A 26,136-nucleotide genomic window follows, 5' to 3' on the forward strand; every position below is an offset into this window, starting at 1 on the left:
TAAAGGTTTGGAAATGGATGGTGGTGCTGGTAGCACATTATTGTGAGTAATCAAGAACACTGTACTATATTGGTAAGTGTGGTTAAAAGGGGACACTTTAGGATGCATATATTACTACATATATGTATATATTACTAGAATAATAATTCAAAGATAAAGTACAGGACTACACAACACAGTGAACTGTATTGCAGACAATGGACTGTAGTCAGCAGTACAAGTATAAGAACGTTCTTTCATGATTTATAACAAATATACGATACTAATACAAGGTGTTAATAATTGAGTGATATATGGGGAAAAAACACACCCAATGTAAATTATGGACAATAGCTAATAATATGATTTTAATAATCTTTCATGTACTGGAACAAAGGTAACTACTATTAAAAAAAATAGTACAGTCCATCAGAAAAGGATTGCTAAAATTTCATTATTTCTAAAAAGTGGGATGCCAAGGAAAGTACCAAACACTGCGTAGAGGATGCTACCATTTTTGTTGAGATTATGGGATATTTATGTGGTGTTTTCTTTTAATTAATATCTCAAAGGAAAAACTGATAACAGTAATTAATCAAAAAGGAAACCAGGGAACCTGGATATAGAAAAGAGGGGGAGCTTATTTTCACTTTATATCGTTTTGTACATTTTTGTTCACATTTTAAACCATGTACATGTATTACTTGCTCCACTTAATGATACAAATAATGTTTAATGAAATGAAAAAATAAAGTAAAAATGAAAAAGAATAGTGCAACTATAAAAAAGTGTTGTCATCGACTGTAACAAATGTTCCACATGGTGGGGTGGTATCTGGGAATCCTATGCATGACTGTTTCATAAACCCACAACTTCTCTAAACATAGGATGGCAAATTAAACTTTAAGTTTTAGTATAATCTGAATAATTTTTAGTGTATGTTCCAAAATTACGTGCTCATCTAAAATTCAAATTTAATTGGGTGCCCTATATTTTATCTGACAAAACAATTCCAAATAGACAGCATTTTCTACTGTATTTTACATTGGGAAAGATACATGAAAAAGAGTAATGAAATTCAATTTCCATTATTTGGTAAAAGGGTAAAAGTATTAGGCTGATCTTGGACTTGGGTTTTCATACTCCCTTTCCTTGTATGGCCCAAGAAGACATGGAGAGACAGACAGACATCAAGCAGCTGCTCAAGGGAAATGGAGCAGAGCAGGGGTGGGGAAGTCTCAAGGTTCCAAAGAGAAAGAGTCATCTCAGCCCGGTCCTGGCCCATCCAAGACTCTGTCCAGTGCCTTGTCCCTTACCTCTGGGCATCTCCTTAGAACGCTCTGCCTCGGGCCCGTCCAGCAGGTCCATCTGAGAGGCCTCCTCCGAGGGGACGCGGCGCCAGGACCAGCTGTGGTTCCCATGGCCGTGCAGCGGAGGGGAGTACTCCAGCTCGCAGGGGAAGTCAAAGCTGCACTCCAGACCTGCAATGACAGCCAAGGGTCAATAGAGGAAGTGGGTTTCCACAGCTGGTCCCCACAGCTGGCCTTCCAATCCCATCCACCTCCACTGCAGTGGACTGGCCTCCTGCCATCGACCACCTTCACTCTGTCCAGTGCTGGCGAGTCCGCAATTGTACCTGTGGCTGCACTCCACAGTGTTGGAAAGGGGCTAAAGGGTAAAGCGTGCGCCTTTCATAACCCAGATTATGGGCAGTGCCCTCAGAGAACCCCAGAGAGAGAACCTGGGCTTTCTGGGAGTAGAATGTGCCAAGGAGAGGGCCTGCGGTCAAGCCTATAGAGCTGGGCTTCGCAGACAGGTCTGAACCTAAATCTGGCTCTGCAAGTTACCATTAGTGACTTCAGGCGAGAACATTAATCTCTCTGACTCTAAATTTCCTCACTTGTACAAAAGGGATGATGATAACTATCTCCAAGTTTGCTATAAGAACCAGTGGGATCATGTGTTCTCTCTCTAATATATATGTATATATATATACATATATATTAGCTTGGTCCATAGTTGATGCTCAGGAAATCCTCGTCAGGTCCTGCCCTGTGTGACTGAGAGGAGAAAGGTCAAAGGGGACTGAAGTTTTACTCACAATCCTGCTTTCTCAGCCCTATGGTCGGACCTTCAACTCTCCCTCCAGAACAGGGTCAAGGCCATGATGGCCAACCAGGGTTTATTCTCTCTAGCAGAAGGGAAGTAGGAGGGAAAGGGAAAGTTTGCTGGATGAGAAGAGAGAAGGGAGGCAGAAAGAGGCCCTGGGGCATTTTATTTACTTCTTTGGGAGGATCATCCACTATCCAGCTTATTCCAGGTTTGCCTACTTTCAGTGTACACAGGCCCTTCACCTTCCCTTTTCCCTTCCTTATGCATTGTCTGTTATCTGAAGTGGCTGAGGTACTTTGCACCGGGCTCTCAGTGCTTGCTAATGGATTCACAGAATATGTGCCCAAAAGTAGATTTTTCAGCACCTCTTACTTCATACTCTCCCCTCTGCCATGGGGACATGATGAGGGAGATGATATGACAGAGAAGAGAGAATCATGGCCTGGGAATAGGAAAGATTGGGTTTGAGTCCAGGCTTGGCAGTTGCTTCTCATGGGTATAGCTTGGCTTCCTCAACTGCAAAACTAGGGTTTTAGACTAGATGACTCCACAGTGATACCTGGGTTCCAATACTACTCTGCCACTAATTTGCTGGTGACCTTGAAGTAGCCTCAATTTCTTCAAATAAGACCTAGATCATATGTTTTCAAAAATTCTTTTCTGATTTAACTTTCGTAAGATTCTAAAGTCCTTGCTCTCAGAAGGAGTACAGCTAATTTGATAAATTAATCTGTGTGGAAGTGCTAATGGGTGCTAACTCCCAATTAACATGTGTGTGTTTTAACAGCTGCTTATGGAGCTACTGCTACCTTGATCTCCAATCAAGTCCAGTGTTGGAAATTTCAGAATGTAGCAGAGAGGAGGGGCCGATTTCAGTACGGGAAGCAGGTCATTGTATTGTCCTTTAATCTCACCATAGGCAGCTGGCCCTGCCCTGGAGTGGGGGTAAAATAATTCCCATCAACACCAGCCAAACTATCTGAGTTTAGGGGAGGGAAAAAATCCTTCAATTACACTTCTATTAAGTATCTTTCTGCTTCTCTGCTGGTAGAGATTTATGCTTCCCGGCTGCTCTCCTGGAACTGCCATCCTTATGGTCCTAAGGTTAATACCACTCGCCCTTTCGCATTTCAAACAATTCACCTTTATAATGGCAAGCTGAAATGGGTAGATCTTGCCTTGTTTGAGTTGACATGCCACTTGCTTCCTACATATTTTATCAGCCTTGAAGACTTTTTCTATCTGCCTCTGGGTGCTGAGCTGCTACTATGCCTTGGTGTCCATGAATTGTAGGCTGCCTAAATCTTAAAGACTTGCTTGCAAGGCACTTGGTTTTGATAGCAGAAAACAAGGAGAAAACAGGTCCAACATTTTGCACTTAGCAAAGCCAAATGGTCTACACAAGGAAAGGTATAGCCATTTAACATGGGTCAAAAACACCCATCTAAATTATTGGATGAACAAATCAGAAGGTAGGAGAAAAAGCTACGGGTCACCTCCATCTTCACCTTGGCAACTGTTGATAGCTTTCTCCAAGCTTCAAATTCTGAATCACCCTCTATCTTGATTATTCTCTTTCAGTTAAAGAGGTCTTATTTCTATTTGAAGAGAGGTGTGGAAAGCCAGCTCAGACATTGCCTGGCAAAAGCACCTGTGTGCATTTGAGACAAACAAATGATAGAATATGCAATTGTAGCACCGAGCATAACCAATCCAAGGATTTTTGAGCTTTGGAGGGTCTGACAGTTGTCTGTGACTGGACCAGACCCTGCCTAATGAAACAGACTATGCAAATATCTCAATTATTAAATGGGCTCGTTTGAAATTCTTGCTTAGAGGCAGCCTCCTGTTAGCTGTCAATGCCATACTCTCTGGTTTTAAATAGGAATGGAATTTACATCACCACTCATTTCGGGTGAAAGTGAATTGGCTTTTCTACACTCTGATTTAATTGCTTATAAAACATTGGGATACAGATTTCTCTCCTTCTCTTGACCAACCTCTAACAGTACCAAGTGAAATCTTATTTCCCTTGGGCCTTTGCTATTATACTAAACTAGGATGCTTCTTGAATCTCTCTCATTAACCCTCTTCTGACTGTCCCAGAGCGGTGAGGACTGTAGAATCTATTTTACAGATGGACTCAGAGGGACGGAGTGCTTTGATGAAGTGCTCAGCCTTAGGCAGTTGGAAAGTAATGGCAAGTCCATACCCCAGAAAAAGGAGTGGGAAGTAGCATTTACTGTGCTATAGGGACTGTGCTAGAGTATTTATTACATCATCATATTTAATCTTCAGGACATTATTGAGAAGTAGATGATGTCATCAACTCTCTATAGATGAAGAAACTGAAGCTCAGAGAGTTTACAGTACTTACCCAAAGACAAAAGAGCTAACCTGAGGCAGAAACAGAATGTGACCCAGAGGTAGATAATGGCTGAAGATCCAGGTGTTTTTGTTGTTGTTTTATTTACTCCTCCAGAGCCTCAGCATCTCAATCCAGGGCCAATAGGTTAAATTAAGTAATGTATAAGAAAACTATAGAGTGTTATAGCTTGTCTGCAATGTTTTCATATCTGCAAAGGCTTCACCACTATCCTAAGAGGACAGACATATTTCTTGAACATCAGGCCCACTTTGTAAAGTGACTGTTTACATCAAAAAGGCCTAAAGATCTCAACCTTACTGCAGGTACCCATTTTAGCCTGAGAAGCTGGCCATTGAAAACTTCCATTAGAAAATGTCACATATTCTAGAACCTGCTGAACACGTAGTTGAAATAACTGCTACACCCTTTCTTATCACTTATATTAAGGAAGAAAGATAAAGTGATGGAATCTTCTGGAAATGGTTCACCTATTGAGAGGAATGTCAAGTGCTGTGAATACAAAGGGCTTTGGCAGAGCAATGAGGATGGGTTCCAGGCTTGGAATCTCAGCATTCTGTTCCCATATCTATGCTTGGTTTTCTGCATTTGAAAAATGATAAAAAAAACTGAAGTACACACCCTCCACGGTGTCCTCCATCTCTTAAGGTCAAGATTCTATAGAGTTCATCCTGGGCCACAACAACCACACCTGCAGATATCAGTCACCTGCATTCTGCCTGCCTCCACCAAGGCCCTGATAACCCTAAACAATGGCTTGTTGCCATCCCTGGAAGCAGATTCTCCAGGTAGTTCTCCTGGAAAGAAGCTGAATATGCATCACACTCACTTGGGGACCTGGTTTACCTCAAGTCTCTGACAGATTTAAAACTCAGGCCAGTTTTATGGATGACTATTCCAGTGTGCGTGTGTGTGTGTGTGTGTGTGTGTGTGTGTGTGTGCTGGTACATTTTTATCAGCTTGTGCCTATATCCTGAAACCTTCCAGGGTATAAGTCACATTCAAAAACTGAATTCATCAACAGTCAACTTCAAGACATTGTTCTAATATAAAATGAAGCCATTCATAAGAATGTGATGGTAGCTGATCAGAAAAATCCATGGTGACTTTGGAAGAACAGATGCCCAGTCTCTCTTAACAAAACGCCTTGGTTGAGAAGTTGGCAATGACCACCCACATTGACATTGAACCTGAGATAGAAATCCAGCTCTAGGAATGTGTGAGACTGCCAAAAGTAGCCATCCCAAGGCCCATGCCTAGGATGCTAATCTGAGCTTCATTTCAAGCCTGGACCCTCAAGTGTACTTGCAACACCCTTTAGATGGGCTTAGAAAATCCAAGTCCTCCTTTGCATTCAGACTTACCTCGGGCTCCATAAGAGTACTTTGGATCAAAGCTCTTTGTGCCTCCTGCATCCTGATTTGTGACGCTGGGGCATCCCATTAGTTTCCTAAGTCACTGTGAGTTTGTTTAGGTTAGAGGTCCAGTAGCCTCTGTTAGTTGTCAAGAATCCCCTGCCAATGTTGGTGAGCTCCTAGCTGCCCAGAGAAACCTACAAAGGTGGCCATTCTGGGCAAGTCCACATGAGCCCACTGGATGATGTGTCTTGGTATCTACCCATCAAGAGTTTGGGAAGCAAATATTGCAGAGTAAGAAGAGTCACAAAAAAAGAGAAAGAGAAGACCATATTCATCAGCCCCACAATATTGTGCCCCTCTTCATTTTTTCACTTATTATAAGTGTTTCAGAAGTGAAGCTGGAGTCTAACTTATATTCTAGTCTTTGGCAGCACTAGGTGTTGTGTTTATATAAAAGCCTAAAACCCATGGGGAGGACCTCCGTGGAGGCCAGTGGGAAGTATGTTAGTAACAATTGATAGCATTTACTGGAGCTTAACTGTGGGCCAGCCATCATTCCAGATACCTTACATTGTTATCTTATTTAGCCCGAATGAAGCAGGCTATATTCTTATTCCTAAAAGGGTGATGCCATAGCTGAGTTTACTCAGGTAAGAAGTGACTGATTGAGCTTTCACTGTCCTGTTCCTACCCCATGACAACTGAGGCCTTGATCTCAGTATCTCACACACAAGGAACTGTGAATTGAAAAGTCAGCAGAGCAGAGTCATTAAGAGTCAAAGACATGAATAGGATCCAAGACTGCAGTGAGGCGGGAAAGGAGCTGGACCCACAGGGGGACAGGCAGGGCTAAGCCAGAGTCAGGGCAGGTATGGAAGGAAAGCCCTGATACCCCCTTTCTAAAGTCTGACCTGGGTTGCCCCAGCCTTTGGCTTAAGTCAGAGTAAATGTTTCTAAGGCTCAAGTCTTTGTTCCCAGTGCGTATGTGGTTCAGGGCACAAAGGCTGCACATGCAGGAAAGCCCAGGGCTCAAAGCTCATGGCTAGGTTCCCTGATATCACTCAGGTTATCTGCTGTGTTTCATGGGCAGGACTAAGGGGTCCAGATGAGGGCACTGAAGTGGGCAAGGATTCTTTGGATATCTGTTGTTCAGGACAGGTCCACAGAGATTGGAGAAAGCCTCAATGGATTCACACATTAGCCGAATTGGAATCTGACTAGCCGCCGCTTCTTGAATATATCTCCCTGTTTATCATAGGAAATTATACTTATGCAGGCTGTTCCAACCTGCAGCCTGAAGGGGGTGGTGGCAGAAGACCTTGTCCTTAGTATCCTGCTGTAGAAGGGTAAGGCTGGTGTCTCTGGGTCATAGGTGGTATTCAGAGTCAGAGGCTATTAGAATCTGAAACCATTTCTCCCACTGGATAGGTGAGAAAACTGAGACTCAGATAAGGGACCAACTTGTCTAGGATCCTGCCACAGGTCAGAGGATCTTTTTGACACTGTGATGGTGTTTCTCCTGCCCACAGACACCTTTCTGGATGCCATCCCCTCAGGCAGCCCCAGGCCTGGGTCAGGCTGAATATCAGAGTCACTGAACCACCACTCCTTACCTCCTCAGGCTTGACTTATGGGCACATTTAAGTTGAGGCTGGATTGCTTCATTGATGCAATATACAAGTGTTAATGTATTCCTGACAAACCTGATTTGTGTATTCAATAAAGAACAACGCAAAGACCAGACTCTTCATGCAGATGCAGCAATTCACTTACAGTTGGCCTTTCAGGCATCCATGTTTGATGCTACAGCTTATTAAATAGAGCTCTGGGAACTGGAATTCTACAGACACCACCCATCCTTAAGGACTATACCCAGCTCAAAGGAACTTCTTCTCAAAAGAATTATGAGAACTTCCCAATCTTAGAGCTTTAGGGTCAAAAAGACCTGATGGGTCTTGCCAAAGGATGCAAAATGGGTGAGATGCAGAATTTGTACTAAAACCCAATCCCTACTCCTGTGATTTTGTCCTTATGAGTAGTGGCAACATTGTGATGGTTTGGAGGCTTTATAAACCATAGGAAAGTATGTTCTTAAATTAATCCATTCCTGTAAGTGTAGACCTATTATGGGTGGGAAATGTTGATTAGGTTATCTCAATTGAGATGTAAACCACCTTATTCAAGGTGCATTCTTAATCATCTTGCTGGATTCCTTTATAAGAGGATAAAAGAGAAGAGATGTTCATGGAAAAAAACCCAGAGAAGCTGACAGAAAAGGACACACCCACAGAAGCTAAGAGAGGAAGCCACTAAAGCCAGAAGCTAGAAGCAACAAAATTTGGAAGAGAAGGACCAGAAGAGATCACCATGTACCTTGCTATCGGAAAGAGGGGCCCAAGCTTGCCAGTAACCAGTCTTCAGAGAAGGTATCATCTTGTTGATGACTTAATTGAGACATTTTCATGGTCTTATCATTATAAACTTATAAGCTAATAAATCCCCATTATTAAAAGCCAGTCCATTTCTGGTAGCTTGCACTTTGTCAGCATTAGCAAACCAAAACAAGTAGTAAAAGTGTTATACAAGGCTGTGGATAATACACAAACAAAAAGAATACCTTAAACAATTATGAAAATTCTCAAAAATCCAGATTGTGTTTTTCTGGAATAAACTAGCAAATACATCCATGGCTAGGTTTCAAATATCTTTCAATGATTCAATGGTTCAACTAATCTTCAATAAGGCTCTCTGGCTTCTCTCATCCTACATCTACTCTTCTGCCAACAAACTGCTTTTTGATGGTTGCTAGAAACTCCCTGCTGATGAGCTACAGGTCTGTTCACAGGCCAGAAGCTTCCATGAGAACAGGGTAAGGGAAAGCATTGGATTAGGGGTAAAGGGTTTGAAAGATCACCAGAGAATTCTTGGAAATTCTCCCAGCTCTAGACCAATTAGCCTGGTGATTTGGGGCAGTTCACTTAACCATTTGAGTCTTGGTTTCCTCATGCATAAACAGGGATAATTATACTAGTGATGGTGATGATGAGGATGATGATGTTAATAATACTACCTGCTGTGATGATCAAATAAGCTGATGAATGTGGAAGTACTTTCTTAACCATGATACTATATACACTATGTTTTTATTACTTCGGCCCTGTGATGCCGAACACATCACTTTGCCTCTGATTTATCAGCAGGAACCTGAGGATGAACTAAACTAACTTGACCTTGGAGGACTCTGAAGCTAATTAGAATAGGTATTTTCCTCCACTTGCTCTGTCAAAATCTCAGGGCAGCACCAGGGTATTTGGGGGGTAGGAGGGTAGGCAGTAATTAAGAGTATAGATCCTGCACTGGGTCAGGCCTCCCAAGGTGAAATCTTTGCTCCGTCCTTTACTGGCTGTGTCTATTAGGATAAATTATCTAATCCCCTGTGCCTCAAATTTTTCATCTGTAAAGTGAGGATTAAAGTTGGGACCACCTCAGGGAATTGCCAAAGAGAGAATTAAATGCAAGTATATGTCAGATACCTAGTGTGGTGATTCACACAGAGTTTGGGTTTATTATATGATGGTGGTCTTCACTGTTATTCATCAGGGAGCTCCAGGGCCAGCCATAGCAGAGGCAAGATAAAGGGGAAGTGTCCAGCACTAAAGGCACAAAGTCAGTCCCACTGACTTCCCACTTCTGGCTCTTTATAGATAATCCTGTAATCTACAGGAATCTAGGTTAAGACTCACCCTCATTCAGTTGGACCACAACTTAACTAAAAATAACATCTCTGTTATTTTTAACAAAGATGCCAAGCTTTGTCATGGCTGGAGGGATGAAACAAAAGGGGATGAATTAAAAATGTGTGTTCCTTACCCAATCTTTGCTTTTTGACCCATGGATAATGCTTCCTTTTGGAAGTGAAGTTACACTGGACTTCAAGTCAGGAGCTCTGGTTCTAGCCTTAGCTCTGTGATGTCTTCAAGCAAGTCATGTGACCTTCATGGGCCTCCATTTCCTCATCAAAAAAAAATGAAGTGGTGGAATAAAATGATTCTAAGGTTTTTTCTATCTCTACCATTCCAAAACTAATTGTCCCTTTTGAGCAGATGGCCAAAACAAGCTTGTGAATGTGGCTTTTGCCAGATGGTCAACAGGGATCCAGGAGTCCTGACTTCCATCCAGTCCAGGCTCAGATAATTAGGAACATCTACTCCCCTTTTCTGAATTATCTCCTAAAGGGGCACTTAGCTTCTTTGATATTAATCCACCACCTGCCACCAACATCTGGCCACTTACTTTATAAGACTAAGTATCAAACCTGGCCCCTGTCTGCTCCCACCCATAACCACTATTCATTTGTCATGGGACCCCAGAACTGAAATCACTCACTTCCTCCCATTGGCCTGTTCCCTAGAATGCATCTAGGGACCAATCACCCAATTCGAGACATCTGTTTAGCTCACTTATAATCAAGCTGCAGTGAAAAGGGCCAAGTCTCCTTCAATCAATCAATTATATAAGCACAGCCTCAGAAGACAGCCTTGGAAGGGAAGGTATGTGCACATACCTACAATTGCCGGAAATAGCCACAGAAAGCTTCATTCTCATTTCTCTAATCTGTGGCCATAACAATGTTACTGATTGAAGAAATAGGACTCTGGTCTTCAAACCAAGCAGAAAATTGAAAATAATTAAAATTTCAAGTATTCTAAAGTCCATGTAGGAAAATTGAAGCCTCTTGGTCAAGGTGCCATAGCATGGCACATAGAGGTGTGAGAAGGTTACAACCAGAACCTAGGTTGGACTTCCCAACAAGTTGTCTGCATGAAGCATTCATGCAACATGTGTGTGGGGTAGGAAGGAGGGTGGGGGGTGGTATTCTCCCTGGAAAGAATCTCTAGTATAGTCAAGCAGGTTTCAGAGGGCCTGGTGAAAGCCGTTGGAGTTCTTACAACTTTTCAGCATGATGTCCATTCAAATGGGATCATTCCCCAAGCCACAAGGTAGAGAGCAGTGTCCATCACAGCAGGGAGGAGGCTCAGATATGGGAAATGGCCCCTCCTACTTACTATTCTGACTCTGACGGTGAAGGTCTTCTATGTTGTAGGTAAACCTGAGGGTCCTCCTTGATGCAGATCTGAAAAAAAAGGCAGACACTGGGATGCCCTAGCGTGGGCCTCGTGCAGACTCTGTGTAGTACTGGAGAGACTGGGCTGAAGGAAATGAGTTCTCTCCCCTCCAAGGGCTCCCAGTCTAGTGGGGGAGATGGGCTTATCTACACCTAACTCTTCTGGTAAGCAGACAGCAGTGAGACCCACTTTGCCATGAGGCACAGAACAGGGGAACTCTCTGCCTGAGAGAACCAGAGGCCCACAGAAAAGACAACTTCTGGGCTGTGTCTTGAATTGATGAAAGCATTTTGACAGATGATAAATATTTAGTAAGGAGGTAGTAGGCTATTCCAGGTAGATTCATGAACTTTAAACTGACTGCATGGGACTAAATCTCCATTCAGAGTATCATGGTTAAGGATGAAATACTTGTAGGTTCCAGAGGGAAAAACTAGGAATCCACAGGGGTGTGTGTAATAGACTGAACAATGTAATCCAATTTAAACATGATCTTAATCTTAGTCTCTGTCTGTGTGAGTAGGAACCCATTGTAAATAGGACCTCTTAAAGACGTTATGTTTAGTTAAGTTGTGGTCCGACTGAATGAGGGTGAGTCTTAACCTAGATTCCTGTAGATTACAGGATTATCTATAAAGAGCCAGAAGTGGGAAGCCAGTGGGAGTTCAAAAGAGAGAGGAGAGGACATAGCCATGTGGCATGAGGCAGGGATTCAAGACAAGGAACCCTGACGACTACAGCAAGCCAGTACCAGAACTCTACCGACTCTATGAGGAAAGCAAACCTGCATCCTGTTCTTTAATCAACCCATTGTGTGGTATTTGGGATAAAAGCTCTGGCAAGTCTTCTAGCAAATAGAGCCATATTACCCAAACCCAGGTTGTCAGCCTCTCACTGGTATTGGAACGTCTCATTCTTCTTCAAGAAGCTTTAGTGTAGCACCTGCTCTCCAGGCACATAAACATCTGTTCTTGTAGTCAGTTTTCATAAGGATGCTTTCAACGGAATCATGATTGTTCCCATTTTACAGAGGGCAAACAGAACCAAAGAGAGGGGGTCGCTGGCTTAAGGAATAAAATCCATAAGAATCAGAGCTGAGAATTCCATGTCTCAGATCCCAAATTGAGATTTTCCCTCCATTTCCCTCTTGCCTTCAGACAGAGGCTGGAAGACCGCTTGTCTTAAAAAAGGTGTATTAGTTTGCTAATGCTGCCGGAAAGCAATATACCAGAAATGGAACAGCTTTTAAAAAGGGAATTAAATAAGTTACAACTTTACAGTTCAGTGCTAGGAAAATGTCCAAACTAAGGCACCAACAAGAGGTTACCTTCACTCAAGAAAAGGCCAATGCCATCTGGAACACCTCTGTCAAGTGGGAAGGCATGTGGCTGGCATCTGCTGGCCACTTGCTCCCGGGCTCCATTACTTTCAGCCTGTGTTTCTTGTAGGGGTTCCTCACTTGGCATCTGTGGGCCTTCCCTTAGCTCCTCTGGGACACAACTCTGGGTTTTGACTGCTTAGCATCTCATGGGAAGGCACATGGCAACCTCTGCTAGTCCCTGCATCTCCAAATGTCTGGGTCTCATGTTGGCTCTGTCAGCTCTGAAGCAACTGTTCTCCAAGTGCCCACATCTGCTCAGCTCTGAGCTCTCACCAGAATGTTTCCTCTTTTAAAGGGCTCCAGTAAACTAACAAAGAACCACCCTGAATGGGTGGAGCCACATCTTCACCAATTGTGGGTGTGGCACTTAACTGTGAAATAATCTGATCAAAAGCTTCCACCCTACAGTACTGAATCAGGATTAAAAGAAACAGCTGCCCCCCAAGATTGGATCAGTATTAAAATATGGCTGCTCTGGGGTATATAATAGCTTCAAACCAGCAGACAAGGCAATGTACTTGATTTAAACAGGCAATGAACAGGTGAACTAAAGACTGATGGTTCCCAAACCTCATCCTACAATGCAGGCACTCAGAATCCTGTTTTTCAGAAGCTCTCCTGGTGATCAAGAGGTGGCTGGACTGAGGCTGGCCATGGGTTCACCACCCCAGCATGGTATTGTCCCCACACTAAAGCAATCCTCAAGGCAGCACAATCCTTGTGGACTGACAGAGACAAAAAGTATGGAAGTGATGAGAGGAGTAAAGCAATAGAGTGAACTGACAGATGAGGAAACTCTTTGGGCACAGACATGTGCCTCTGCTAGAGAGGGCCTAGTAACGGCTTTGCCCAGCAGACAGCCTGGGTTTGAATTTCAGCTTTGCCTCTTGCCCCAGGCAAATCAGTAACTTCTCTAGGCCTTAGTTCCCTCATCTACAAGATAACCTATCTGACCAGCCGCTGTGGGCCCGAACAGCTTACAATTTCTATGAATTTTCCACAGATGAAATTATTCTAGTCATCTACCTGAATGGGCTGGTTAAAGCCCTGTTAATCTGAGGTCTCTTCTGACATAAAATTTTGCAACTGAAGTTACTCTTGACAAAACATTTCATTTTAAGAGGATTTCCTCTCATTTTTCTCCCTCTTGATCAGTCATTTTCCTGCATATGTTTTAGACACATGTCTTTCTAGGCTGGTTGGAAATGCTCTGTATACAATGTCTCAGATGTCCCAAAGCTGTCAAAACAAAAAATTCCTCAGTTCATGTCTGCTGAATATGCTTTTTTAGATTGAGAAGAGAAAAAACTAAGCCTGCCCAAAGTAGTTAAAATCACAGCTTTGAATTCTAAACCAACGTACGTCTACCGTCTAGCCCAGGAACTGTTCTCCCCTCAGACCCATTTCTTTCCCGAAACCAATTAACATGACTTCAGAAATGAGAGGGCAGGTGGGAATGATTCTACCTTCTACTAAACCTGAGAACCTCAGACACTGAGAAGCTCCCATTTGGGACTTGAGAGACCCGAGTCTGCTCTGAGCATGTACCTTGAATTGTTCAGCAAATATTGCACTTCCAGGTAGTGTACAGTTACTGAGATCCCAACTGAATGCAAAGTACTGAGAAGTAATGTGGATGCAGAAGGGAACAAGATATGGATTCCTTGACCTCTAGGAGTTTACAGTTGAGGAAGCGTGATGATACAGGGACACAAATAGCTAAGACACAAGGAAAAATGTGACATCAAAAGTGCAAAGTGCTATGGAAAGACATTATATAACCTTCTTCAGTGAGAGAATGGTGATAAGAGAGGTCCACAACCTCCCAGGTAGGTATTCTAAGTTGGGGTTTACTGTGGTCACCAGCTACTAGGTGTGAATGCTTGCTTTGTGGTCTTCAGAAAGAAGTTCTATGAAATCTAACAGGCATACTATGTCTTTGCTAAACCTGAGAAGCTTTATTTCCAAAGTAAACCTATTAGACATTGATGGCTTTCAGACCCAGAGAGATTCTCCTCAAGACTAATTGGAATGTTGGGTACAGTACACATACATACCACACAGCCATAAAACTGTTATTAAGAAGCACTTTCCAGATGAATGTTTGGGTCCACGTTAGATCTGTGATAAAAGTAGACTAGACTAGATTCTCTATCTGGGCAGGGGCAAAGAGATTGGCAAGTTGTACACACTCATTGGACAAATGAAGGTAAAAGAGAAAGAGGCAGGAGAGAAAGAAAGGGAGAAGGAGAGAAAAGAAAGGGAGGGAGGAAGGGAGGGATGGAGTTAAAAAGAAAGAAAGATAAAAGTGACATTTAACATCTTCTCTGCTCCCCTTAGGGTACATTAGACTCATGCATGACTGCTTTATCAGGTGACCTAGCTTACACATGGGCCCACAAAGGGAATGAAATACAAACTAGGAAAGTTATTTAGTTGAAATGAAACAGCAGGAAAGCCCCAGGTTCTGTGAGGATAGGCATTGTCCCATGGGATTCTTAGAAAAGTTGGGATACTCAGTATAAAACCATTCCTTTTACAAATCAGAATCTCAAATTTCAAGAGAGGGATGATCTCATACCAGTGTATCTGAAACCATCAAAAAATTGCAAGGAGAAAGAAATACCAGTGTAGCCACTCTACAGTACTCAAGTAAGGCTCAGTCTGTTGGTGTAGGTAAGGACTCATCTTATCATTACAAGATGGAGCAAGTAGGCTTTGGGTAGACAGATTCAAGGGAAGGAAAGGGAACTAGGTGGGGAAAACTGGAATAAGTAAGAAAACAGGGGAAGGGAGGGATGATGTAAAACATAAAAGGTATTTATTTACCAGGGTGATGAAAGAGCTTCTCTTATAGTCCTTGTCCTACTTTGTCTCTCATCAGCTTTAACATTGTTGATGAGTCCCTTCCTTTCAGAATTCTTTATTCCCTTGGCTTCTAAGGCTATACCAACTTCTGGTTCTTCTCTTACCTCTCCTTTTCTACCATCTCAGACTCTTTGTCATGCTCTTCCTCTGTTTACCTCTTAAAGCAACATTCTGAGTGTTCTCTGGATCTGCATGCTCCAATCATCAGCTTTGATCACAATCTGTATGCCAATGACCCTCAATCACAGGTGTCCCCTCAAAACCAAGACCTGAATTCATAACTCTCTACTGGACATCTTTTCCTGGATGTGCTGAAGGACCCATCTTCTCCTCTCCCCTTTGATGCTACCACCTCTCTTTGCCAAATGTTTCCCCCCTTCTCTATTTCAGTTAATGGCATCTGCATCCATTCACTTTCCCAAATTGGACTCTACTGAATAGACAACTGAATTGTATTCACTTATACCCAGAATTTTTCCAGATTTATTTCCTGCCTTTCCTTTTCCCATCTATGTTTCACATGTAAGATCATGTTCAAACTCTGAGCACACCCCAGAGTTTGTTTCTCTGTTTCTCCAGTTTCATTCCTGCTGCTTCCTTCCAGGTCCTCTGTACTCTGTGTCAAAGGACTTACCTGTTCCTTGAAATGCCTTTGCATCTTCATTCTCTCTATCTAGAATGTTCTTCCCACTGGTCCTGGTATTCCCTGGAGTCCAAGGCCCAGCTCAGCTGTCCCCATCTCCAGTATGTCTTCCTAAGTCCTCTATAGAACTAATAGGCCCTCCCTCTGTACTCCAGGGCACTTAGTACATGCCTTAGTTACCACACTTGCCACAAAGCAGACATGTTTACCCTTCCATGAGATCTCTTTGAGGGGGAGGAGCATGCCCTATTTATCTTTACCACTGACATGACTAGAGCAAAACTAGGAGGCTTATAGTTGGTGCTCAATGATTGTTTATGCCCATTCTCCCATTCTCTGTGGCTGGAGGCACACTAAGGTAGAAATGCAGGAAAGTACAGACGTTAAGACTGGAACAAGCATTAGAGAGCTCCCTGCCCAGGTGTGAGAGCTGAAAACATTAGCAATTGAAAAAATAAATGTAAAGGAGGCCAGATACCGACGAGTAAGTTTTTAGATCTTCCCAATTCTGTCTCTTTGTGTCTGCCTCTGACTCTGTCCCCTTATCTACCTCTCTTTCTCTTTTCTCCATGTCTTTCCCTCTCTAACTGTGATAATTGTTTTGAGCCAATATCTTTCAATTTGTTTTTCCTAACTTAGTGTTGATTGGTAATTCTTTCTCACATTATCTTTTATTTTGACTTCTTCCATTCTACTTCTCCTTTCTGCAACTAACTCAGAGATAAATCATTCTCTTTCTTTGGAGGTGGTATTTATTAGATGGCTTTATGTATCTTCTTTTTAAATGTAAATCACCAAATGGAACATTTTTAAAATGCCCCTGATCAAAACACCTAAGCCAACAGCTTTATATTTAATTTCCGTGGATTGAATTCATCTACCCAGCATGCCAGCAGTTCTCAAGGTGACAAATGCTGCCTGTGCCTCTATCATGTATGACTCCCTGCTTGCTATCCCCTTTGGGACTTGGCTTTGTCAGTGAAGGCTTCCAGAAACCTTTTGATGACCATGTTGTACATATAAATATGAAGGCATGAGCTAAGAAAGAACAGACTCCCTAGCTCGGTGGAGGAGGGCTGGGAACAGAACACGAAAAGGGCTGGTCAAGGGCAGGGGACTTGGTAGGAAAGCTTTCAGCCCTGACAATGTCCACAAAGGAGCTGGTTGCTGCTTTTCACTGATGCCAGCCTCCTGAGGGCGTGAATGGCTGATCACGGCCAGCCACATTAAATATGTACTTTCAGAAATGTGATCAAACTGACTTCCTGCCAGAACTATGAAGTAAATCCCACAACAAGCTGGAGGGCCTTTTTGCTTTTGATTTTTGATTCTGTGGTAGGTTGGGTTGTTTTGTTTTTAAGAGAGATATATTTAATTTGCCCAGTCTTTTCAATCAAAGATATTGATACATTAACAGCCTGTTGGTGGTAATGGTGGAAGAGAAAGTAATTAAAAAGCCTAATTTTTCATTTTCTCCAAAGGCACCAGCCCCGAAATTGGATGGTTCCCCACAGACCTGAAAGACAAAGTTCTAGTAGAACTTTTAATTCAAGTCCATCAATGCATTATTATGCTGTAATGTTAGTATGTAGGGAAGAATGTTTCTTTCCCAGCGTTCAGGACCTTGGAGGGCTGGAAGGATGAAGGGCCACAGTCCATGGTGGAAGAAGAGACAGGGGGAAGGACAAGACCACCCACAGCACTGGGGGGTCTTCCTTGGATAGTGCCAATTTGTGGACATCATGTCTTGGTCCTATAGCTGCCCGAGATTTGGACATTGGCCTGCTTGCTCATTCAGTCCAAGACCAGGAGAGAGAGTACATCTTTGAAATAACTTTGTGATATGATAGAAAAAGCACCCAATTTGAAGTAAAAAAATCTTGGATCATTCTTTTCTAACTGCTCACCTGCTCCAAAACTTGAGATTACACTAAGAAACTTCTTTGGCCTTCAAACATTTTTATAAAAATGGGTCATAAGATAATCTTCCTCCATCTCACCATTTCATAACAGCACATAAATGAGAAAAATGGGTGTGTAAGAGTTTTGCAAAGTGTCACACTTTTTTACTTTTTTAATAAATGCAAAATGTCCTTCTCCTTCTCACTGGGGGCAGACTCTGGTCACTCTGTTTAAAACGTTGGTCCAAAGTCTCTCATGCCCCGAACGTATGAGTACGAATTACAGCTGGGAAGGATATGGTCTGTTTCCATACTTGAGAAATCAAGGTGATCAAAACTCCCTTTCAAAACCCTCAAATGGCCTCAGTCTTTCAGCACCTGATGCTGCTGGGCAGAAAAGATTTTTATCTGGGTAGGTAGTTAAAGCTCAATCCTTTAGTCAAGCTTATAAATAAGTCTTAAAACGTCAGAACTGATGATGAAAGGAGGGGAAACAAAACCTCTTTCTTTAGATGTCCTCCCTTCAAAGCCTGGGGGGAGGATGGGCAGCTCCCTGCTTGTCAATGATGGCATTAGTGAGCCCCCATCATTTAAGACAAGAGACAAGAAAGAACTGGAATCTGATACCAAATGCCACTGAAGAGAATATATCTTACACAACATAAAAGGTCCCAACGTAAATTAGAAGAAATATGGGGTGGCTTCAAAAAGGTAGGTCAAACTTTTTCCTCAAGCAGATAATTATAGGCTGGGGGTGAGTAAATCTTATTAGCCTCTCTCCACCTCATCTCTTCTCATAAAACACTGGTAAGGAGAAAGCCATACTCAATTCAGAACTGGACAGCTTGCAAGCTCGGACCGGCCTGCCCCTGTCCATCATGATGCCTGCATTGGGCTACTGATCCCTACTCTCATTACTCATTTTGCCCTCCCCCTTACCCCGTCCCCTAATAGGATGCAGTGAGAACAAGCAGCCAAGCACTGAGCTCCAGCACTGAAGTCCCGCACCAACAGGCTGAGGCTTGGTTCCTTCCACCATCTAAAGAACTGTCCCTTCGGGCAGCAATTTTCCCATCAAATTTCTCTGCCTAAGTTTGAGGCCTTAAAATTAATGAAGTTGTTAACATTTCTTAAAATGTCTTTCACAGCAGTCGAAAGGTACGGATTTATCACCCATGAGCATGATAGCCTCTTTGGTTCTTAGAGACATGTAAGTTGAGCCCCACAAACATTTTTATGGAGGTAGAAGTCATGGCCTTAACTCTGCCTCCACTTTGCTCTGCAATGGCTATTGGGACAAGTGCCTAACCTCCATGCTCCCAAGGTCAGACCACATGGCATAGATGACTGCCTATAGAATTATTTACTTGGCCTACTGGTGCTGAGAAAGCCTGGGAAAGTCTTACGGGCAGGGTGGGGGGGTGGAGGAGGTGGGTAGGTGTGGAAGTTGGTGGGGGGGCTGTTACTTATCTTTGCATGGCCTGCAGCATCTGACACAGGGCTAGGCACATAAGATAGGGAGAACTCTTGTTGAGTCTTAGATGAATTCAATATGGTAGGAAGATGGGTAGGCTCTGATGCTACCACCACTCTTAGGCAATGATATACCAATCAAGAATCAGTTCTTCTCTTCCACGAAAATAAATACTGATAACAGTGCTGACTTCGGCATCCTTATATAGCATTTGGGTAATATCTGGCCAATAGTTTGGGTCCTCTTCTCTCCAAAAGGGAAATCATGAGGATTCCAGGTCACAAATAGAATTGACAAAGGATCTTGGAAAGCATCCAAGTGTACTCCTTTTTCCGAAGGGGGCAGTCCACTACACCCTCATTTTACAGATAAAGAAAGTAAAGCTCAGGGAGAGTAAGTAGATTCATCGGGGACAAGCAGGGCACACCAGCTTGGTAAGGTCCCATGGTTTTCTCTTTTCAACCAGCAAACTCTTCAGGATGCTTCCCAGGAAGCACACGCATTGCTCTCTAGGTATTCAGGAGGTAGGCCTACCTTTTTTGGATATCCTGCATTCTATAAAGGTTGTTATCCTCTGGATATACTGAATAACTTGAGAGCAAACTCAAAAATGTTATCCGAAGGCTGACCAGTTTTATCAAAAATCTACTTACAAAGTAATGACAATACAAGTGGCCAGATTTCAATTATTTATAGATACTTCCCCTTATCATATGATGATATGCTGTGCCTGGCTTAAATAAAATTGAGAAATAATTCTTATCTGGAATCTCCTGATGACTACCAATGATCTGCTTCTAGTTGGATGCCTTGGCATAACAAGAAAGATGCCAGCATATACCATAATCCTAAAGTGCCCTAGAGCTTTTGATGCATTTGCTTTTGGCTTGAAATTAAAAGTACACAGTCTGAACCAAGACTAACCGCATATTAATGAGGGATAGCAGGCATTAAATTGTGAGTTTTTCCATATAGTGCATAGAAAATCTTGGTTAGATGTATTTTAAATTGCTTAGGCACAAGGACAGAGACAAACAGAAATAGCTAAATATGCCCAGAGGGGATTTAGAACTCAGTGCTGTCCATAAATAGTTAATTGAATTGCATCTGAAGAGTGAGTTCCATCCCTGGAGGCTTCTGCATTCATTCATTCTTCCACAAGTTATTGGGAGTGCCTTCCATGAATGGATGAAGTGGTGGGCAAACACAGTACAGTTCCCGCCCTAGTGAGGTTCACTCTAGAGGCATTCAGAGAAAGATGCCCACCTGGAAGCACAGCAGCCTCTACAGAGGTCCAGCCTCCATGAGTTTTTAGCATGGGGCAGAATGTGGAATTCTATACCATGTAAATAGGAACGTGGATCTAGTAGGGCGATTGAAAAAGGCTAAGAAAAAAAAGTGCTTAAAGGAAGAATTCTCTTTGTTGTTGGAAAACCCTCTCTGTGTGATCTTAGAAAAGCTCAGTTTCTACATCTTGAAAATGGAATGAGACCGGGCCTCCCTTCCTCCAAGGTTGTTACAGAATCAGATGAGCTGAAATAATAACTAAGGACACAGTCATGTGAGAGGACCTGGAAGACAAAGGACCTTCATAATAACAATCCCTTCAAGAGACCATCATCGTTAGAATCACTTGTGGGTTAGACCCCTCTACTAGGGAGCCATGATCAAACGCAATAATCATTGACACCTAATGGCTGGTGAGGTTGATGCCAGGAAGACCACACTCTATGGGGGGCAGCAGTGGGTGGCAGTAAAGCCCTTGGCCTCCTCCAGCTTACAGAGGGAAGCTGTCAGAGCAGAGAGGCCAGGCCTGGGTGGAAGTCAGAGGACACAGAAGGACTGTCTCTGGGCATAGGGGCTGAGGGATCCCTGGAGAGTCGATTCATAAGCTGATATCACAACCTTCTTAATTATGAAAAGGACATGGTACATCCCAAATAACAATCAAAAACACTTACCATATCGGCTGCGATGAGACAGGAAAGGGAAGGAATCTTTCATTATCCAGGTAAGATTCCACGCGAAAGAGCCAGGAGGAGGAGAATGCATGTTTGTTGGTGACTCCAAAGAGCTGTGACCTGGAGTGTTAAAAAAAAAAAAGAAAACAAGAAAGAAAAAGACAGTACTGAGCCATGTGCTTAGGATATGTTTTTTAGCTGTCACTCAATATTGATTATAAAGAAAGTTCATAAATGGCTTTCATGACATCCATTGAAAAGATGAGGAAAATGAGACCAGGCCAATAATAGACTGACCAAGGGTAGCCAGATCTAAGAAGTCTGAGTGCTGTGACTAAGGCCATGCCTTGTGAGATGTCTGGGATATAAACTAGAAACAAGGCTTGTTCTAATAGCTCTACCCAAATTCAATTCAGCCATAAGAAACTGTGCAACTTTATAGAGAACTTTGATTCAACTCATCAAATAATGCTTCCATCTCTCCTTTATGTTCAGACTTGTAACTTCATCTAATGTTGTTTGCTTGGGTTATTGCCTTATCAATGAGAGGGCTGAAATTGCACTCACAAGTTATGAGATCTTGACAATTATGTTTGTTTTTGGGGGGTGGGGGTAAGCTAGGTGACTTCAGGTTTTCCCATAGCCAAGAGGCCAGAGAGCTGCAAAGGAGTAATGTTTCTGATTTGCATGAGAGAAAGAAAGGTTGAGAAAAAAAGCAGCAAAAGCAGAATTATTTCTGTCCTTAACAGTACCTCAAGTGGGTTCTGTGTGGTGAAAAGTAATTACGATATATCTACAAATCAAATGAAAACACACTGCAAGCTCTTACGCAGTTCTCCCCAGAAATTCCCCAACTCACTATTTGCTAATGCACTATGGCAGGCAAGGCATTTTCTGTTAAAAAAAAGAAAGGGTTTAACAACCAGTTCTGTTTAATAGATAGATGTGTACCAAGAGTGAGTGAGAGGATGTGGGAAAGAATAAAACTAGAATTTCTTCTGCCATGTCCAAGTACTGTGCTGGACCCAGTTAACCTCACATGGTAGTCACAGTGACTCTCCAAGACAGACATTATCATTTCATTTACAGATACAACTGAGGCTCAGGAGGGTAAGTGATGGAATCAGGTACTGAACTTGGGTTCATTCGGCACCAAAAGGCCACATTCTACTATGAGTGGGCTGGGATGCTACTCTAACAGTAACTATTAAAACAACTTGAAGTGACCTGGCATAGTGGAGGAGAAGGAATAAGAATACAAAGCAGCAACCTTTTTCCAGCCCATGTGCTTGGCAGTCTCTTCCACATCACCTCCAGCACCCACTCCTCTAGGCCCTGCTCCCCAGCTCCCATTGCCTTCTCTATAAATTCCATTTCACAAACTCTAAGCAAATTGCTGTCCTGGGTGGCCATGGCACCCTGTTACCTCCAGACACCTCTTCTGTTTTAACTGCAGTTACTGTGCTTGGGTAAAGCTGACCATAGGACCATATGCCACTTGCAACTAGAACAGGATGGGCATTGCATGGTCTCCTTCCCAAAAGAAACTTTCTTGTCTCTGCCTTCCAAAAATGAGTTGCATGTGTTGATTCCTGGGTACCAAGAGAGAGTTTCTAGCTTTTCTCCCATGTCTGATCTGAAGAGATCAGAACTGAATTGGTCAGTGCCCAGATACATCCTGTTAGTATTTCTACAAAATGGCACAGAGGAGACGATGTGCTGAACGGTGTCAGGAGCTATGATAGTGACTCTCACACTCACAACTGCTCTGTTTTATAGATGGACAGCATGGCTCAGAGGCATGATGTCCAGGATCATGCAGGTCTACTTAGGAGCAGGGTTGAGTTTATTAGAATTTTTTAAATTAATAATATGTTTAGAGCACATGTATGCCAGGCACTATGCTAAGTGCTTTGAATGTATAATTTCATTCACTTTTTTACAATGACCATAATAATAAGTACTATTGTTTGTCCTCATTTTGCAGCAGAGGAAAATGTGGCTTAGTGAGGTTTGATCCCTTGACTCAGGCCATACAGCAGTAGCAGGAGATCAGCAAGTCAACAGACCAGGTCAGTCCAATGCTAAAGCCCATGCTCCTTCCACCAAGAAGTAGCACATAGCGGTCCTGGGCTTTCCATGGCACCTGGTGGGACCCTCACATGGCAACAGCTAAAGTCAGAGGTAATCAGTGATTATGCTCCAGAGTGGGGCATCATATGAAGGACTTGGGGAGACTCTGATAACCAACTCTCTGCAATGATCCCTGTGTGACTATAAATTGGCATCTTTATGCCTGAGTCATCACTTAGCTCAAATTTTAAATAATTTTGAAGTGACAGGAAGACCAAGCCTAGGCTATATCTTCCTGTTTCCAAGTGATGTCATTTTCTTAATCTTATACTTTGGAAGTGGTATTCACTTCTTCCTGTATGTGAAGCACCAAGCAGATGGGCCTAAACTTCAGGAAACACTTATGAATCTGTGAGTGGGCACAGAGTGGTAGATGACTTCTAATATGGATTAGGGCCAGGTAATATATTCAGGGACAAAAAAAAATTGAAACCATTCAAAAGGAAGAGTTTCCAGGGCTGAGTCATGACCCAGAAGGAGCTTTGGGTATCATTGTCGATCCTCCTTGAAGACATAAGCTTAAAGTGTTTTATATCCCAAATTGCCAATAAATTGGTTGGCTTCTTCTAACTTAAGTACTGAAAAGAAGCCAGAAAGTTTTATCCTGTCTTACAGAAATTCTTAGCATTTATGCCAAGAAGGCTGGGCTGACCTGCGTCCCAACCTAGTTCCTCGGAGGGTGATGGGTACAGTGATTAGCTGGATGACAGCTGGGAAGCCAAAAGAGGGGTTGAGCAAAGGTTAAAAGGTTGGTTCTCATTACTAGGTAAGATAATGATGAAGAAAAATTCAGCCTACATGCAGGAAGTTGTTTAAATATGAAGCACTGCGTTATAAATGAGCTCTACTTCAAGTTCATTAGAATAGGTAGCAAATTTAAAATACAAAAAAGAAAGTACTTCTGAATTTCACAAGTGCAGAGTGAAGAGGCTTTCTGTATCCTTCACACTCCTTATCCCTTCGCATCCTCACTCCTGGTAGGAAGGGCATTTTCTTGCATAAATAGAAGGGATGCCACAAAAGCAATCCATTTAAGTGAGGGAAAGGTTTATCTTTTTGGTGCTTTTTTCCAAAAATGTAAGGAACCAGGGTGAAGTGAGCTGGAAACAACAAACCAACATGGGTTAGTAGGGTGAAGATGTAAATTAAGACCTGCTGGCTCAACGGGGGTGAATGTGGGGCCCTGAGAGAAAAGAGAAGAGAGGAAAGGAGGTGGGAGAGGAGGAGGTGGAGGAGGAGCAGATAAGTGATGGCTGAAAGACCACCTGAGGAGAGAAAAGTAAAGAAGTGCTCTCTGGACTGAGGGCATTGTAGATTGGCTACAAACAAGATCCTTTAATCTTCTTCTGGAGATATGCTGAGTAATTTCCAGATGCCACAGGATGTAAATGCAGAGTAAAACTCCCAACCTTTTGACACTACTACTTTTTCACTGAGCATCACCCTCCATGCCTGCAGCTTTGAATCCTGGGTCCATCACAGTAATCATCATCCTACTTGCAACCTCAACTCCTTTGCCTCTCCCCTCCTTCAAAACTGTCCTGAAGAAATTTCCAGCAGTTTTAGCTGACTCTGCCTCTTCTACTCCAGAGGTTGAATGTGGCTGAGGGAACAATTCCAACAATGCTGACAAGTCTCACTTTAATTTATGACCGTAAACCTCAGCGGAGCCCTCAGGACTGCCCAACAATTCTACTGAATTCCGCAGCTGCTCAATTCAACCCTCCCTCACTCCAGAATGACAACTGCATATTTTCTCTTACTCCTCAAACTTCCAATTCCTCTCATTCCACCACATTCTCAGTTAATGACCTTGATCTCATTTCATTGAGAAAATAACAGGAAATCTATTGACTTACAGGTATCAGTGCCAATATTCTCTATCTCTCCTGTTGTAACGGATGAGTCATCCATACTCTTAAGTATTATCAAGTAGTGCCAGCCTCTCTGTTTAGGTGTTAATCACATCCCCTCTCAAGGAATTTGTTCTTGTGATTGTTCCCTTTTTCTCTCAGCAATTTTTTCTCTTTATCAACTCAGTTTCATCTTAAAACGAAGACCTCCTTGAACCCCCACATTCTTGACACATTGTCCCACTCTTCTTCTCTCCTTTACAGCAAAATCTCTTAAAGGACTTGTCTATGTTTCTATGTCTGACTTTCTCACCTCCCACTTCCTCTTAAAACTCAGTAAGGTCAAGATTATCTTTACCACTCAATTGGAATCACACTTCTCAGTGTCACTAGTGACTCCCAAGTTGCAGATACGATGGGGAAGTCTCCATCCATATGTTATTAGATCAACAGGATTCCATCCAGCTGATCCCTCCAGCTTCATGGAACCTTTCCTTACCTCTTGATTCCTAAAAAATCCTTGGTTGCATCCTACTCCACTAGCAATTCTTTTTTCTTTTCTTTGACAGATTCTCCTGATTTTTCCAGATTGTACAAAAGGAAAATTCTCCACTTTCCAGCAGAACTTGCCTAGAAGATTTCACAACCAAATAAAGTGTTTCATCACAGAGGTTCTAGTCAATTGAAGATGATCAATGACCATGAATTTCAAGTGGCCCCAGAACAGCAGACTCTCACCGGACCAAACTGAAGACTTCCTCCAGAGCGATGAACAAGGGAACTTATTTTAACTAAATGTGTATAGATATATGAAATCAATCTATTCTACCCAATTCTGCATTTTCAATTCTGCATTAGCATAACCATCATGTAATCCCCACCCTCAGGCTTTAAAAAACTCTGACTTTCATTCCTTAAAAAACTACTCAGCGAATTTCTTTACTGATACTCCCTTGCCTCA

General features: G+C 42.6%; 2 long non-coding RNA genes across 2 annotated transcripts in view; one reads left to right on the top strand and one right to left on the bottom strand.

Annotated features, from left to right (window-relative positions):
- Positions 1-25,999, top strand: LOC143677038 (uncharacterized). The gene is made up of 3 exons (XR_013172357.1): positions 1-72; positions 23,177-23,261; positions 25,745-25,999. It is a non-coding gene; the product is annotated as an uncharacterized LOC143677038 (long non-coding RNA).
- The window catches only part of LOC143677039 (uncharacterized), a 133,816-nt gene continuing 108,984 nt past the window's right edge, over positions 1,305-26,136 (bottom strand). Inside the window, exons 2-3 of the long non-coding RNA XR_013172358.1 lie at positions 21,190-21,309; positions 1,305-1,460 (exon numbers count right to left, since the gene is read on the bottom strand). This is a non-coding gene — a long non-coding RNA (uncharacterized LOC143677039). The remainder of the gene's footprint in view (positions 1,461-21,189; positions 21,310-26,136) is intronic.

This window comes from Tamandua tetradactyla, chromosome 3 (assembly GCF_023851605.1).
Source record: "Tamandua tetradactyla isolate mTamTet1 chromosome 3, mTamTet1.pri, whole genome shotgun sequence".
Classification (NCBI taxonomy): Eukaryota; Metazoa; Chordata; class Mammalia; order Pilosa; family Myrmecophagidae; genus Tamandua; species Tamandua tetradactyla.